This window comes from Eschrichtius robustus, chromosome 21 (genome assembly GCF_028021215.1).
Source record: "Eschrichtius robustus isolate mEscRob2 chromosome 21, mEscRob2.pri, whole genome shotgun sequence".
Lineage (NCBI taxonomy): Eukaryota > Metazoa > Chordata > Mammalia > Artiodactyla > Eschrichtiidae > Eschrichtius > Eschrichtius robustus.
In genome coordinates this window covers 24,587,982-24,603,093 of record NC_090844.1, presented here as the reverse complement: position 1 = coordinate 24,603,093, position 15,112 = coordinate 24,587,982, and the positions used below count along the sequence as shown (strand labels likewise).

Below are 15,112 nucleotides of genomic sequence, written 5' to 3'. Positions count from 1 at the left end.
TAACAAGTTTCCATTAAATCAGTGTAATGGAGAAGGGTAGAAGATGTTTCTGAAGCAAATCCCAATACATTTAACAGAGAATTTTAAAGTAGAGTTCATATTTGTATTCTTCAGGACTAGAATCAATGAAAAACTATTTCTAGCCCAGGTTAGTATTACAGTTGAGATTATATCTAATTGAGATTCCCCATAATACCCTGAAAATTAATTTTGGGAATTTGTGCAGACAAAAAAATTTTTAACAATTCTGTTTCATTGTTGATGTGTGTTTAAATTAGTAATGAAAAGACAGTGCATGATACTGTATTAGAATTAAAAGTATGATTGGCTGATATGGCATCGTTAAGAAAACACCCAGACTAAAGAAAGTTCAAATTAAGGAAATGCAAAGAGCCTAAGAACAATTGCTAAAATAAATATGATATTATTTCAAAACTTGCAGAAGAACTAACTTTCACCAACCAAAAAGGGTATTAGGGGACTTAGTGTATCCTTCCATCCTGCAAACTTCCTAAGATATACATTTGAAAACTAGATAATTGTTGCTTAATAATAGGTTGTATGTACTTTACTAACAACACTGTGTACTAACAATTCATCAAGAGTATACTATATTTACTGCATTCATTTTATATTTGTGGATAAGAATACATTATATATAGTGATCCTATCTTAATATAATCATGTATTTATATTGTAATTTTGCAAATATTTTCAGTAAAATAAACATTTATCTGAGCTGCACAATTTGAAGAGGATGAAATTGGAATACACACTCAGACACTCAGTTTTAATAAGCAGCTACCATTGGAAGTTGACGTATGTACTATCATTCCTTTAGAATTTGTTTTATGGTTTATTTTAATACTTAAGTAAATAGGACTTAATTGCAAATTTGAAGTAGTGTTCTGGAAATAATTTTTTCATAAGTGTGAGATTTTCTTTTTTCCTGCTTATTTCCAAATGTCTTTCACTGGAACTATTTGTAAAATCTTATTCCAAGCTTTATGTAAGAGCTTTGCTTAGTCATCACATAGTTTGAAGTTTCTCTTTTACCAAAACACCAAATATCTTTGGAAGGATAAAATCTAAAGTAAACCACAAAGAGAATTTAAAATTGATTCTATGCCAACAGAATAATACAGGTATAATATTTATCACTGCCAAATAAGATTCTTAAAATCTTTCTGGAGTTTCCTTAAAGATTTCTTGAATTTCATAGAGAAATATTGGCTCATGGCTAGCCCATTAGAGGAAGAGAGTAGGGATGTTAGTATGCTGTTGAGACAATCCATAGTCCACAATACTGTAGCAGTGAGGTACAGGGAAAATGTGTTTTTCCCAATTTCACGTCTTGTGAAAATTGAGTTTTTAGATCACAGTTACTCTGTCATACCCAAATTTATGTAGAAAAACAGTTTATGTGTTAGTATATTTTCTTGTATAATGTTAAAAAAAATAATCTTTTTTTCCTTAATTTGACATGATTTTTTAAGTAATTTAAATTTATTTAGTCAATATTTTTAAATAAGGAAAACATGCATATAGTACAAAATTTAAATGGGCCAGATGGGTAGACACTGAAATGTAGCAACCAGTGTTACCAATTTCTTGTGTCTCCTTCTAGAGTTACTCTGCATATACAAGCATATGTATTATATATACAGATATTCTTCTTAAACATACAGTTGAAAACATACCGTATACACTTTCCTATACCCAGTAGTATCAATTTTAGATCTGTTATTATAAGTGAATTTTTTCCTCTTTTACCTAGATACCATACTTGATCTAGTTACCATAGATCAATTAAATGCATAGATAGTTACATTTAATTTGAACTATTTATGACACCAAGGGAACCTCAAGGAAATTTCAAATGACTCCCATTGGAATTTACTCAAAATGCAAATATATGTATATATCAATTTTTAAATGTATAAATATTCAGTTTCCTGTCCCTATTCAAAACCACTTTGCCCTCCTAGCTCCCCCTCTTCCTTCCCTCAAAAAAGTATTGGTCTTTTTCCTGAGGTAATACAGTTCAGGATGTTAAGTTATTTACCCAAAGTTTATTTTAGATTAACTGTGTCCTCTAATGAAAAACACTCACGTTTAAAAGCTTTAATAAATCATCACTGTTAGTCAGTTTTTACTATTTCTGTTACTATTATTTTTATCCAAAGACCTTGCCATTGTAAGAGTAAATGAGTACTAGAACCATAGCAAAAGGTTATGATCCTGCTGAAATCTTTTGATTTATTAACATGAGTGTTTATAATGAGAAAAAGTATAGTTATTAATGAATAATTCATTTAGCATTTTGTCAAATCCAAGACTAAGCAAAGGGATAACACTACTTCTGATTATTTAAAGCATTGATTCCCCATTGAGGGACCCAGAGTCCGTCAGATTTCCTTGGGACCAAAAGGTACTAAGATGATTTGGGAAAAGATTAAAAACGTAAGGGCTATGAGGTTACAAGTACAACTAAACCGTCTCTATTTTCTGCTGTAAGAATATAAAATAGCAAATATAATTGTTTGAAAATGAAATTAGCGTAATTACTATTCCTGAAAATATAAACAAAGTTGCTTTAATAGTTCCCCAACCCCTCCCCTTCAAAAGTCATAGTTCTCTTTTTATTCACATCAAGGAGGCACTTTAAGGTCATTTTTCTAATAACCACCAAGAAAAAATTATTATCTGAAAAATTAAAGGTCCCATACTTGAACCCTGAAGGGTCCTATATAGTTATGAATTAAAGCAACCAATTAAGAGTATGTGGGTTGAGAAAGAATTTCTCAAATTAAAGAGTATGTGGGTTGGTGTGTGTAAACTCTATGAAAATGTTAAAAGGTTTAAAAATTAAAGCATTGGTTTCAACTTTAGAATAATATCTCCATAATTGATGGCATGATTTTCTGTTTGTAACATGGAAAAAGTGTTGTTAGAAAACAAGATTCTCTTAAACATATATTTTTAAAGCATGAAAGAGTTTGCTTCTTTTATTTTAGTGATGAATAAATCATTATCCTTTGCAGAATCCGTAACATTGGTAAAGATCACCAGGTATTTACTTGTTGAAGCTTAAAATGGTTTATAGGTATTGTTCCTTATTTAAAGAGAGGGATCAAAAGGAAAGTAGTTCACCTTCAGGAAGAGTTTTGCTTAAATTTAGGCTAAAAAAATTAATTTTCCATCCTTAATCAAGGAGTTTCCCATGTTGGTGCTTTCTGGTAAATTGTTTTCCAAACTTTACCTTCTTTGGAATATCCTTTGTGAGAAATTGCATAGTCTTACTGAGGCCAGTGGCATCTACCAATAAATAAAAGCTTATTGGTAATGAATTAGTGCTGCTACGGTGAGGTTAGTTTGTAATGTGAATATGAAGAAAATACTCATTTAAGTGGAATATACGGTTTCTTCTTTAGTGTTGACTTTTTTCTAAGATTGAATAGGCATTGTCTGTACTTTCATTTTACCCCTTTATACTTAGTTTCTGTGTTATTCTATTCCAAGTATTCATTGTTCCCAGGAAATATTAGGAGTAAAGAAAAGAGAAAGTAATCCCTAAGAAAAGTGTTCATAGTATTTAAAAGCTAGATTCGCTCAAAGTGTAAAATTGGAGGGAAAGTGATTTTGTTGGTTTTAGTCTTTATCAGAATAACGGTATAAATCTGATTACTTTATTTGATCTGATTAGAGGCCAAATGTCTTTATCTGATACGCCTATATTTGGAAATATTCAGTATTTTATTTTTCTTAGAACAAATGATCCTGTAGGATAATACTCTTCTTCAGGATTTTATTTATGATTTGTTGTGGATTTGTTGAAGTTGTTGCCTAGAGGCGGCAAATATAAAGGAAGAAATAGAGAAGAGAAAGGTGGTGGCTGATTATTTTGCTTGCTTATAACAAAAGAAATCAATCTAATAGAAATTAGATAAACAAGTCATTCTCAAAACTAAATCCCTGTTTACTTAACCTTTAAAAGAGCCTTTGAGAAAGAATAATAAGACCTAATTCTGCCAGTGTATGGCCTGACCCTGAGCAAATCATTTCACTTTTGTTGGGTGGTTTCCTTATATGAAACATGAACAAGATTGTACTAGAAGCTAGGGTTCCCTCCTACTCTAAACTTCTTAAATTCTGTATTAACAGAATGTGAAAGAAAAAATAGAAGAATAATACCCGGATTAGAAAGTATGAGTAAGAGATTCTCTCTTTTTATTAAAAACAACTATAATAATGCACCAGCCTGTGATGATGCCCAAAAGAACATGCAGAAGTGTCAGTCTTATAACATATGTACCTCTCTAGCCACACAATAAAATTTTGTTCCTAGTCCTACGACCAAATTGTTATATACTTACTATATAACTATCCTATGCTTTAATTTTTTTAAGAAATATTTTTCTTATCTATATGAAGTCTCATTTTTTGGAAGTAGCATCACTTATTTTATAATCATTTTCTATATTGCATGTGACAAAAGAATTGTTAAAGTTAACATCACTTTCTGAAATGCCATTGTTCCTGAAATAACCATAAATTACATTGCTAAACAATACACTGCAACTATCATTGCATTGGTCCCCGAGAATCAGGTCCTTCCTTTGACCCCAATTTCCTTGGTCCTATTGAACATCCTATGTTACAAATCACGACATTTAACAAAGAAAATCAAGAACGCTGAACTTCGAACAATATAGTTTTGCTATAGAGGACCCTACTAGGGTGTGCAAAGATAAAACATAATGAGTTTGTTTGTTTATTTGTTTGTTTTTAGCCTTGAGAAACTACAGAGGTTGATGATGAGAGGGGAGGAGAAGCATCACACAGATTTTTGTCTCAGAGGCATTTACTTAGGCATCCCAGTCTTCCAGTCATTGGTGCCACCACCACTGTCAACAGAGGGGATTTTAAAAGAGTGACACCTTTCTCCCTAAACCTGTCTTTTGGATGCCTATTTCTTTATCAAAGACAGTGTTTACGGGCAAGGAAAGCATATTTTGAAGTGCATGTATACATGTGTGTTTTGTCAATTTCAAAAAAAAAAAATAATAATAATAATAATAATAATATCTGTGCACATAAAATTTGATTGCAGAAACGTTTAATAAAACAGTCTTTAGCCTGGTGGTGGTTCACACTAGCCATCTGATCAACAAATTCTATAGAGTGAATTGGCTGTTGTAGAAGTTTTTTTCCTCTCTTCTCTTTCTCCTCAAATAGCAGATCCATTTTAGGTTCTTGATTGCTTCTTCTTCAGTGTAGTTTTAAATCTAAGTGGGATGGGAGGGAATAATTTAGTTTGTCAGTCCTTTACCCTGGCCATTTTGTAGAAATTTTCCTCAGTTTCCCATTTCAAACACTCCAAGCAACCTTACCAAAAGAACACACCTAAGTGACAAAATTACCCAGCAAATGAAACAACAGAATCATGAGATAATGACTTAGGAATACAAGACACCTACTGTGTACACACCTAGTGTGTATCACACGTAGTGTGATAACTTTACTTATCATTTGCTAATTTACTTCAGAAACTGTATTTTATTTCTAGGTCCTTCAGACTAGCAGTGTGATTTATACCAATGATTGTCAGTCTAGAAATTTCAATAGGGTAAAATAGTCTGAAGGTTCAGTTGAGTTATTATGGGATTTTATCTATCACTGTTGAGTAAATTCCCCCAAAAGGGTAAACCATGCTATCATCAGGGGTAAAAATAGAATTCTAAAACTCCATCACTCATAAATAACCTCCGTCCCTGTTTTTTCCTCCCTTCTGTACACTGTACCCTGTTGAAAGTGGTTGAGAACACTAATTTCTCCCACTACTACCTTAGCCCCACTCCATCCTATTTATTTGTTCAGATGACTATTGAAACACTATAAAGAAAGACTAAAGCTGATCTTTGAAAATTTATAAATTGCCCTATGAACTACACTTTGGACTCTAAGAAAGAAGGGTTCCTGGTTCACTTTACTTAACTAATTTCAACACTCTTAACTGTACTTTCTGTATAACAGTTTAACATGAATAGAAAACATTTCACTTGGGATGATATGGCCTAAAGGGGCAGTTACTCCTACTTTTCAGTACATAGTAGGTCTTCAGAAAATATTTTGACTAGCATGATTGACAGGTCATTTCAGAAATGAATTTAGCCTCGAGGAAAATTGCACCATGACCATTTTTAAATAGAAGGTGGTGACAAAAGGAAGAGTCAATCAAGATTTATCAGTACTAATAACTATTACTTATTGAATACCTACCATGTTCTAGGCTTTGTTGGGCCCCTTATATCTACTATTTCTAATCTTCGTATTGTCCCCATTTTAATATAATTTTCCAGAGGTTCAGAAATTGGTTCTGTGTTTCAGAATATAATATATTTGAATCCTTACTGACACCAAGCCAAAGACTGTGCTCAGTTAGACCAGACTGCCTCTAAGACTTACTCTGAAATTTAACTCCCAACTAATAAAGCACAATCTACCCCAGCCACCACTGTAAATAAATCTGCCTCTGATTACTGGGCTGTATGGTGCTAATAAATCCAATTTATTTGATTTTTAGTATAGCTTACAGATTGAACCTCTAATCCCAACCAACTATTTCAAGTAAGTGTGAATAATTTTTTAAAGGGATCAGATGATGAGACTATAGATGATTATCCCAATTCTACCCTAAGGGCATAGAAGAGACAAATTACTGTTCACAGTGGGTCTACAAGTTAATTTTTCATGAAGCGAAGTCAACTGGTTATGTTAAAAAAAATCTTATCAATATTGGTGAGAGTTTTACTGGGTGATTTTTTTTTTTTTTGCAACTTTTTCTGCCATCCTACTCCTTCTGCGTTATTCCATTCATTTTCATATTTTAATTACCACGTTTCCTCTTTTTTTTTTCCTTACCTCCAGAGGGATAAATTGTGATGACTGCCCTGTTTACAGATCCACATTTTTCTCCATTACTCTAGGGCTGTGGTTTTCAAACTTTAGGGGAATTAAGAATCAGCTAGAGGGTTTGTTAAACCAGATTGCTGGCCCCTACCCCTAGAGTTTCTGTTCCTTAGTTATGGGGAGTGAAGAGAGGACCAAGAATTTTTGTTTCTGATACATTCCCAGGTGACCCCATCCTACTGATCTGGGGACCACACTTTAAGAACCAATAATCTAGGCTGATGTGATCTTACCTTAGCTACAAAAGATAATAAAGCAGAAACTTGGGTCAAAACAACTGTAGCATCTTGGTAGGAAAAAGATTCAGTGCTACTCATTCTGCTTTGAGAAATTTACAAATCTTAAAACAAGCAACCTTTTTTTTATAAATTAACTAGAGGTTAGGTAAAGAATTATTTTCCTCTCTTTTTTACCCTTTCATTACATTTAATAACTCTTATTAGTTCCCTCTGATTTTTTTACAGCTATCTTGAGATAATTCTGATAGGAATTAACAATTATGAATCCTTATATGAAAAGTTTAGCTTTCAAATTTATGGAGACTGAAGCATATTTTTAATTTATTAAATAACTGTGGTGTACAAGTCTTACTAAAGGAAAGTGAATAATTTCTATACTCAAGAATTGTTAATACAAGTTTTAGTGAATATTAAGTATTAGGACTTGAAGGGACCTTGGAATTAGTTTAGCCCCTTAAATTTACGTTTTGTGACATACTCCATGTAGCTCAAATGGTTCATAATTACTAAAATAGGCTAAGTAAACAGAAAATAAAGGTTAAAGCTTAAAATGCTGCTTGGCTCTTAAGATATATGTGGATAGAAATACATAAATTTCTTTTAAAAGCATGTAATATTTTCACTGTCTTCCTGTGTCCTATCTATATGCATAGGATAGAGGAATTATATATATACTATCGTATATTTGTGGTACTTTTTTCAAATTAACAATTGGACCCATTGATTTAAATTTAGAGATACTTCACCCACTCATTGAGAATATTATTTGAAAACATAACTAACATATTTAAGAATAATTTATGTTTGCCAACCTGAAGAAATTCTATAATTAATGTGTTGATCATAATTAACAAAACCATATTTTATATATAAATCTGTATAATTAATATATATGACTATACATAGCCACTTAACAGCTATCATTTTAGTGGATCACATCCTATCAGAAACACTAAATTAATTCACATATAGACACTTGGCAGTTCTGCAAGTTCATTAACTTCTATTTCCAACTTCAGTGATTAGTGCTCCAAAAACAATGAATGAATTCCTAATTGTGAAAAAGATTCACTGCTGATGTAACAGAGATACTCAACAACTCAAAAGGATCATTACAGGTGTTGTAACTTTTTTTAATATTCTCTATCCTGTTTGTATTATAGCAACAATTAAAATTTTAGGTTTAAAATATTTGTCTTAGAATTATAATCTGAGTAGGCTTCAGACAGAATAGAGATTTATAGAAGATTTCACCTCAATATGAGGACAAACTTCAAGAAGTAGTGTTACCCCCACCCCTGTTATTGGAATTATTTAAGGCAGAGACTAGACATACACTTAATGTAGGATGCATAAAGGGAATTAATAAATCAGAAAAAAATTGGATTGTTATTACTTTGAAAATTCTTTTCAACTCAGAGAGAATTTCTTAGGAATAATACTTAGAACTTTTGCATTCAGGTCTTCTGTTAATTTACCAGGTTTGATAAAGAAGTGTGATTTCAATTTTTCTGGTATTATTCTGAAAAGAGAAAAAGTTTATCACTTCCTCGCACCCCTTGTTATTGCAAAACAACATAAGAACCAGTTTTCAAATTTTCATGAGCTTTACTACTTAAATGAATTAGTTAAGACAAGTTCCATGAAATTTGCCCTACAAAATGAAGTATAACATATAATTTTTAAAAGAAATGTTTCACTTTTAATCATTCTTTTCAGAAAGGATTATATGAAGGAATAAGTTTAGTATTTATATTGCTGCTTCAAAAGTACCTTCTACAGGTTTATTTGGAAAGATGTAAGTGATAGTATGGTAAATTGGAAAACCAAATTATTGGATATTATCCAATGAAGGTTTTCTTCATAAAAATCCGGAATAAATTCTGTTTAAAGGTTGAAGCGAAAAAATAATATTTTCACTCTTCTTTTTCTTCTTGCACTACTAATTTAAGATGGAAAGAAACCATAAAGTTTACTAATTTCATCTCAGATAATCTGTATTAGAGGTCAGGTTTCCAAGTAAATTGATTACTGTTGCAAATAATATGTGATTCTCTCCTGGAGAGTTTCAAGGCTTTGTAAAAGGCAGAAGGGTAGCTGCGGCAATAATATCTAAATTCAGGGATCTAGCGTGAATCAGTATGAAACTCAGTTCTCACTTGGAGAGTCCACTTTTTTCTTGTCATTTCTTCAGTTGTTTCTGCTTTCTATGATTCTGTAACATTTCAAAATTTCAAAAGGACAACTAATAATACCTTCAAGAAAGAGACCTGAGTACGTTGAAATATATTACACCAAAGTCTATAAACTATATCTGTATTATACATTTCTAAATATTTAGCTAAGTAAATTTTACTCCTCTACAGAAATATTGTGTGTGTGTGTGTGTATAAAATTATGAAGAGAGACCAGTTCTTTCTGCATCCCCTTCCATACCCTGGAGAAGTAACAACAAATTTGTTTCATCTTGTTTGTTACTACAGTTGATTGGCTGCCCTAAAGTGCGGCGTTGAGAATTTGAAATCTGCATCTAGAGGGAAAGAGAGAAGAACAGCATTCATGCCAAATATTTGCTATTTGTCATCTCTGCTTTAGAGCTATAATGTTCTCATTGTAGTTCTGAAAATTTCAAGCTTAGCCAGACAGCTGGCTCTTGGAGCACAAACTGTCTTGTGACTCACCTAGGAATATGTCTCTTCTAATACTTCAAAGAGATGGGGTTTTTTTCCTTCTTGGCCGTGTTGCGCAGCATGTGGGATCTTAGTTCCCTGACCAGGGATCGAACCCACGCCCCCTGCAGTGGAAGCGCTGAGTTTTAACCACTGGACCGCCAGGGAAATCCCCAAAGAGATTTTTTTAATCCAATGGTCCCTCCTTTAAAACAGCAGAGAATCTCTTCTGTGCCTCTGAAGAACTCAAAGAACCATGGCCATGATGATGTCATCAAGAATACCCTTCAGCATTAAACTCTGTATTTACCTTTAACGAGTTCTAACTTCCATTAAAATGACAACAGTTTCTCCCTTTCAAATTCAGCCCAGTCATTCTCAAACATTAGTGTACATAGCAATTAAAAATGCAGGCTTGGTCCTCATCCCCAGAGATTCTGATTTTGTTGGTCCAGAGTGGGGTTTGAAATTGGCTCTTTCTCATTCTGATACAGATGGTCTGGAGGCCATTTGTTGTCATGGTCTTAGACTTGCATCCTTTCTCCCATATCATTTTTCTAGCTGGAATTACTTAAATTATAATACTGCCAGCCATAACACCATGGGAAGATGATTTTTTGATTATGCTATTAACAAGTAATAGCTACAGCTCACTAAACTCAGAGAGGCTGAATACACAAATCCATTATTTAAGATTGTGTGCTATCATGTTGGCTAGCTTTCTGGGCAGTGATCACTGGGAATGCCAGTTTTCCACCACCTCCTAAATTCAAATTCAAACTACTTGGCATATAACCACTGGTTGCATACTCCCCACATTTCACAACCAAAACCTTCTGAGTCTGTCCAGCCCGAATCAAGTCCATAGGTAATTTGTCTTTTGCTTTCTCACAAGTTGGCCCTCAGAGTCTTGAATGACTTTTCTCAACCTTTTTTTTCAGAGAAAAGTTAAAGTTTATTAGGAGTAGAAAATATATCCTTAATCAATCTGAATGCCTCACTTCTGATCTTGTTCAACTTTTTTGTGTGTGTTTAAAAGAGCACATAACAAGAAATTTGCTGTCTTAACCACTTCTAAGTATACGGTTCATCGGTGTTAAGTATATTCACCTTGTTATACAACCAATCTCCAGAACTTTTTCATCTTGCAAAACTGAAACTCTATACCCATTAAACACTCCGCATTCCCCCATCCCCATCCCCTGGCAACACCATTCTACTTTCTTCTCAACCTTTCTTTTCAATAAGCAAGATATTTTCTGAACCCTTCTTCCACCAATAATGGGTTTATAATTATTGCCACTTAGCTCTCCAAGTAGAATCCTGATAGCTTGTATTGTTATAATTCTCATGCAAAAAGATTTACAGTTACAGGGCAATGGTGCTTGTATTAAGAGCCCTTTATAATCTTTGGGTGACTGAATGAAGGGCATTTTATCCTGGAAGCTTTCCACTGATTTACAGGGAAGGGTAGCACTTTATTCCTCCTGAGACCTAGGGGACTCCAAATGGAATCTTTGTGCTTGTTTGTGGAAGGTTTGAGGTTAGAGTTACCAGGACAATTAGGCTTAAATCCTGGAATTTCCTAGACTTTTCCTACATACATTCTAGGATTGTTTTCTCATTACGTATATAGTAGTATAGTAGATTGGAAACTTTTCTGGTGTTTGACAGTGTTGATGTTCACTAAATGATTTCAGAATCTTCCCTTAGTACAGTATGAAACTGTTTAGCTTTAAGTAGCTTCATTAGAAACATAATTTGGGAGGACTAGCCATAAATAAAAATGCATTTTCTGCAAATGAAGTGTTTCAAATGCCGTTTTCAAAATCATTGGCAGTTGAGAAAAAACCCAACACAAGAAACATTTTTAAAACTCTTCTTTTTCAGTTTTTTCCTCAAAAAGTTTCTCTTACTCTGTTATTAAAATTTTTTAAGAACTCAATAAAGTTTGCAATCCTGTAAGCAATATCCATCTAAATAGCCAGAAATGCTATAATTAGGGTTTTATGCTTATGATCTTGACGTAAGGAAAAAGCCTACCATTTCTTGGCTTAAATTATTTTGGAACTAACAGAAAAACTAGTTGACCATGATTCTTGGATAATGATAACTGAACTTTTCTTCATTTTATGCATTTAACAATTCATAATATCAATGTATTCTTATGATCTTTTCAGAAAAAATGCAGTTTACTTAGAACATTTAAAATAACTCCATAATTTTTGTAGCACCCAGATATTTTTCTTCAATGATCTGTTGCAACAGATTGATAATATTTACTTCAAAGAAAATTCTTTAAAATTGAATTTCATTATTCCTTTGATTTCCATTATAAAATCAAAAATGTTTTCTCAGCAAGGGGAAAAATTTTTTTTGAGTTGAAAAGATTTAGTGAAAGAGTTGAGGTGCATCTGGTTCAGTAACATACTAAGCAATTATTTTTTTCTTTGCAGTGCTCCCATCATTTTAAGATCTTTCTCCACTGCCCACTGTTGTCACCCCTAAATCACAGAACTTCATTTAGCATCATGCAGTCCTCAGGGCACATGTTGCCAAAAACCCAGAACTTAACTTCTCCTCTCTTTGTAGTCTCTGACATAAGCTAGGCATTAATATTTTGCCAGTAGGAATCTTTGCGGTTTTTTTTTTTTTGGCTGCACTGCACACACCATGCAGGATCTTAGTTCCCTGACCAGGTTTCAAACCTGTGCCCCCTACAAATGCAAGCGTGGAGTCTTAACCACTGGACCGCCAGGGGAGTCCCAATAGGAATCTTTAATGCAGTAAACTCCCGTGTGAAAATTCCCCAAGTTCTGAGCCTTTTTCTGACAACTGCTTACCTACTTTATCAATTATAATGTTAAATTTACTTAGAATTAGGGATGCCTGTGTGACTTATAATAACTAAAACTAGTTTGTATTATTGTTCTTCAAACATTGCTAAACTATATTCCTATTTAAGGATCCTTTGGGTCATTAGGTAACTATGTGCAATTTGGTTTGTTAATCACCACTTACTGTTTGACTCATTGTTTGAAAAAGACCCCAATATTCCATTTAATGACTTGCCAAGCTGGGATTCAAGCAGTACCTTCCATTAGGTGATTTGCTTCTGATGTGAGACATATTACAGAAAATCTACACTTTGATGGAAATTTTTTTATGTTTTATGTGGGAAAAAATTAATCTAGGTAAACATGAAACTTGATTCTTAAATTAGATTTTTAATAATTCAATTCTAAATGACAAGTTTGTTTTAATAATTTTGTTACAAAAATAACTATAAAATGAATGTGGATTCCAAATTACTCACTACTGTATAATTGTGCTATAATTTATAAAGCCAGAATATTTTAGGTGTTTTTTATTTGGACTATTATTTCAAGCATTCATGGAATTTAAAGAATCCTAAGGTCTCTCCTTTGCCCTCCTGGTGTTCAGAGGTGTGGTGTAGAGGCTAGGGGTACTGTGTTGTATGTTATCATTCAGAAGCCCTGGCTCTGTGCATTCTAGATAGGACTGGGGCAGGTCATTTCACTGCTGGAGACTCCAGCTTGCTTATCAGTGTGGGCATTGGATCAGAAGAACCTTTCAATTTCTATATCCATGGAGTCAGTGAAACTTCTCCTAAAGTTACCTTCAACTTCCTTCTCTGGGCTTTTGTCATTTTCTCTATATCTTCTCTATTTTATCTGACATTAATTGACCATCCTTTCCTTCTTGGCATCGTTCATATTTAGTTACAGTTGCTTTGGTAAAGTGTGGACTTATCTTTTGGCCCTATACACCAAAAGCTTTAAATAGGCCATTCTTCCAGTTCCAAAAGATTTTTTTTAGACACAGCCTAAAACTTGATTAAATATATTTTAAAAATTTAAATGTACTTTCCCATAGAAAAATCCCATCTTTTTAACTTGAATTTAAGTTTAAAACCAGAGACTGTTTTTCTTCCTCTTTTCTATTCCCCTCTACACCTAGCCCCGGGCTGATGACTTAAATCATCCCTCTTCACTTAATCACAAGTGTTCCTGTTCCTGTTTTGCCTTTGAAATCTTGTTGCTTCAAGATCACGGTACTTAACAGACAAATCAAAATGGCGACAAGTGGGAATGAAAGTGATAATTTAAAAACCTGGTAAGAAATACTATGTCATTTTATGTCAAAGATTGACTCACAAATTAAGGTTCAGTAGAATATGAGATCTTTAGTTTCCTACCCATCCTAAATTTTACTTTAGAAATATCTTTTCCCTTGCTTAATAGATAAATGATCCTGTTCTTGTATTCATGCAGTGACTATTAAGTGGCTCCTCTGTGCCAGCCCTTTTGCTAGGGACTAGAGATACAATGAGCTACAAAAGAAAAATATTCCACTGCCATTAGCTTTAAGTGTGCCATGTCCAAAGTTATTTGATTCAAAGCAGCTGTTGGAGCCTAATCAAGCTGTCATTTTTTCCATTCAACAGATACTCATCTGATTATCTGCCACAGGCCAGGCAGTGTGTTGGTATATATGAGAAGTGTGTTTGGAGCTATTATAAAATGCTGTATGTTATTTTCCCTTGAAAACAGTTTATTCTTTAAATATGATGAATGATCTACATTCTGTTATAGTGTTCAAAGTATATTTCATTGATGCAAATTTAGAGAACTACAATGATACTATTTTAAACAATATTTCTGTCTTCTCCATTCCAAGTCTCTTTTGATGTGCTAGGATGAAAATAATAATTCTCTTTCATCTCATGTGCCTGTGTTCAAATGGTGATGACTTCCTGAGCTCTAGGTTGGAAATTGTGAAACCCCATTCAGGTTCGTTGTAAGACTGCTGTGATTTCTGTATGTCCATGGGGACTGAGTTGGGGAGAAGGATGAGGAAGGCAAGGAATCGTAACATTCATGTCACGTATTTGCCCTCCCTGCTCCAGGCCTTTGTATTCATCCTCGCTTTAATTTTATTGCATTCTCATCGCATATACGATATCTTCATAAACTTTTCTCTCCATACGTCTGGATTTACAAAATCCATCAGTGTTCTCAACTATGAATTACTCACCAATGTCTTAGCTGAATGGAATAAGCCTGATTCTACTGTGTCTTTGTAAATCACAAGTTGTAATAATTTTCACGGTAGATGCATTGCAGTGAAAATCCATTAATGGGTAAATTCAATTAGTTATTGGTACGAAAGATTCATTTATCCTGAAAGTTTTTCTATAACTGATCATTA

The 15,112-nt window shown here is 33.3% G+C and overlaps 1 protein-coding gene across 1 annotated transcript in view; it reads left to right on the top strand.

Moving 5' to 3' along the window:
* The window catches only part of PURG (purine rich element binding protein G), a 34,805-nt gene that overhangs the window by 4,883 nt on the left and 14,810 nt on the right, over positions 1-15,112 (top strand). The gene's annotated exons all lie outside the window — the stretch shown is intronic.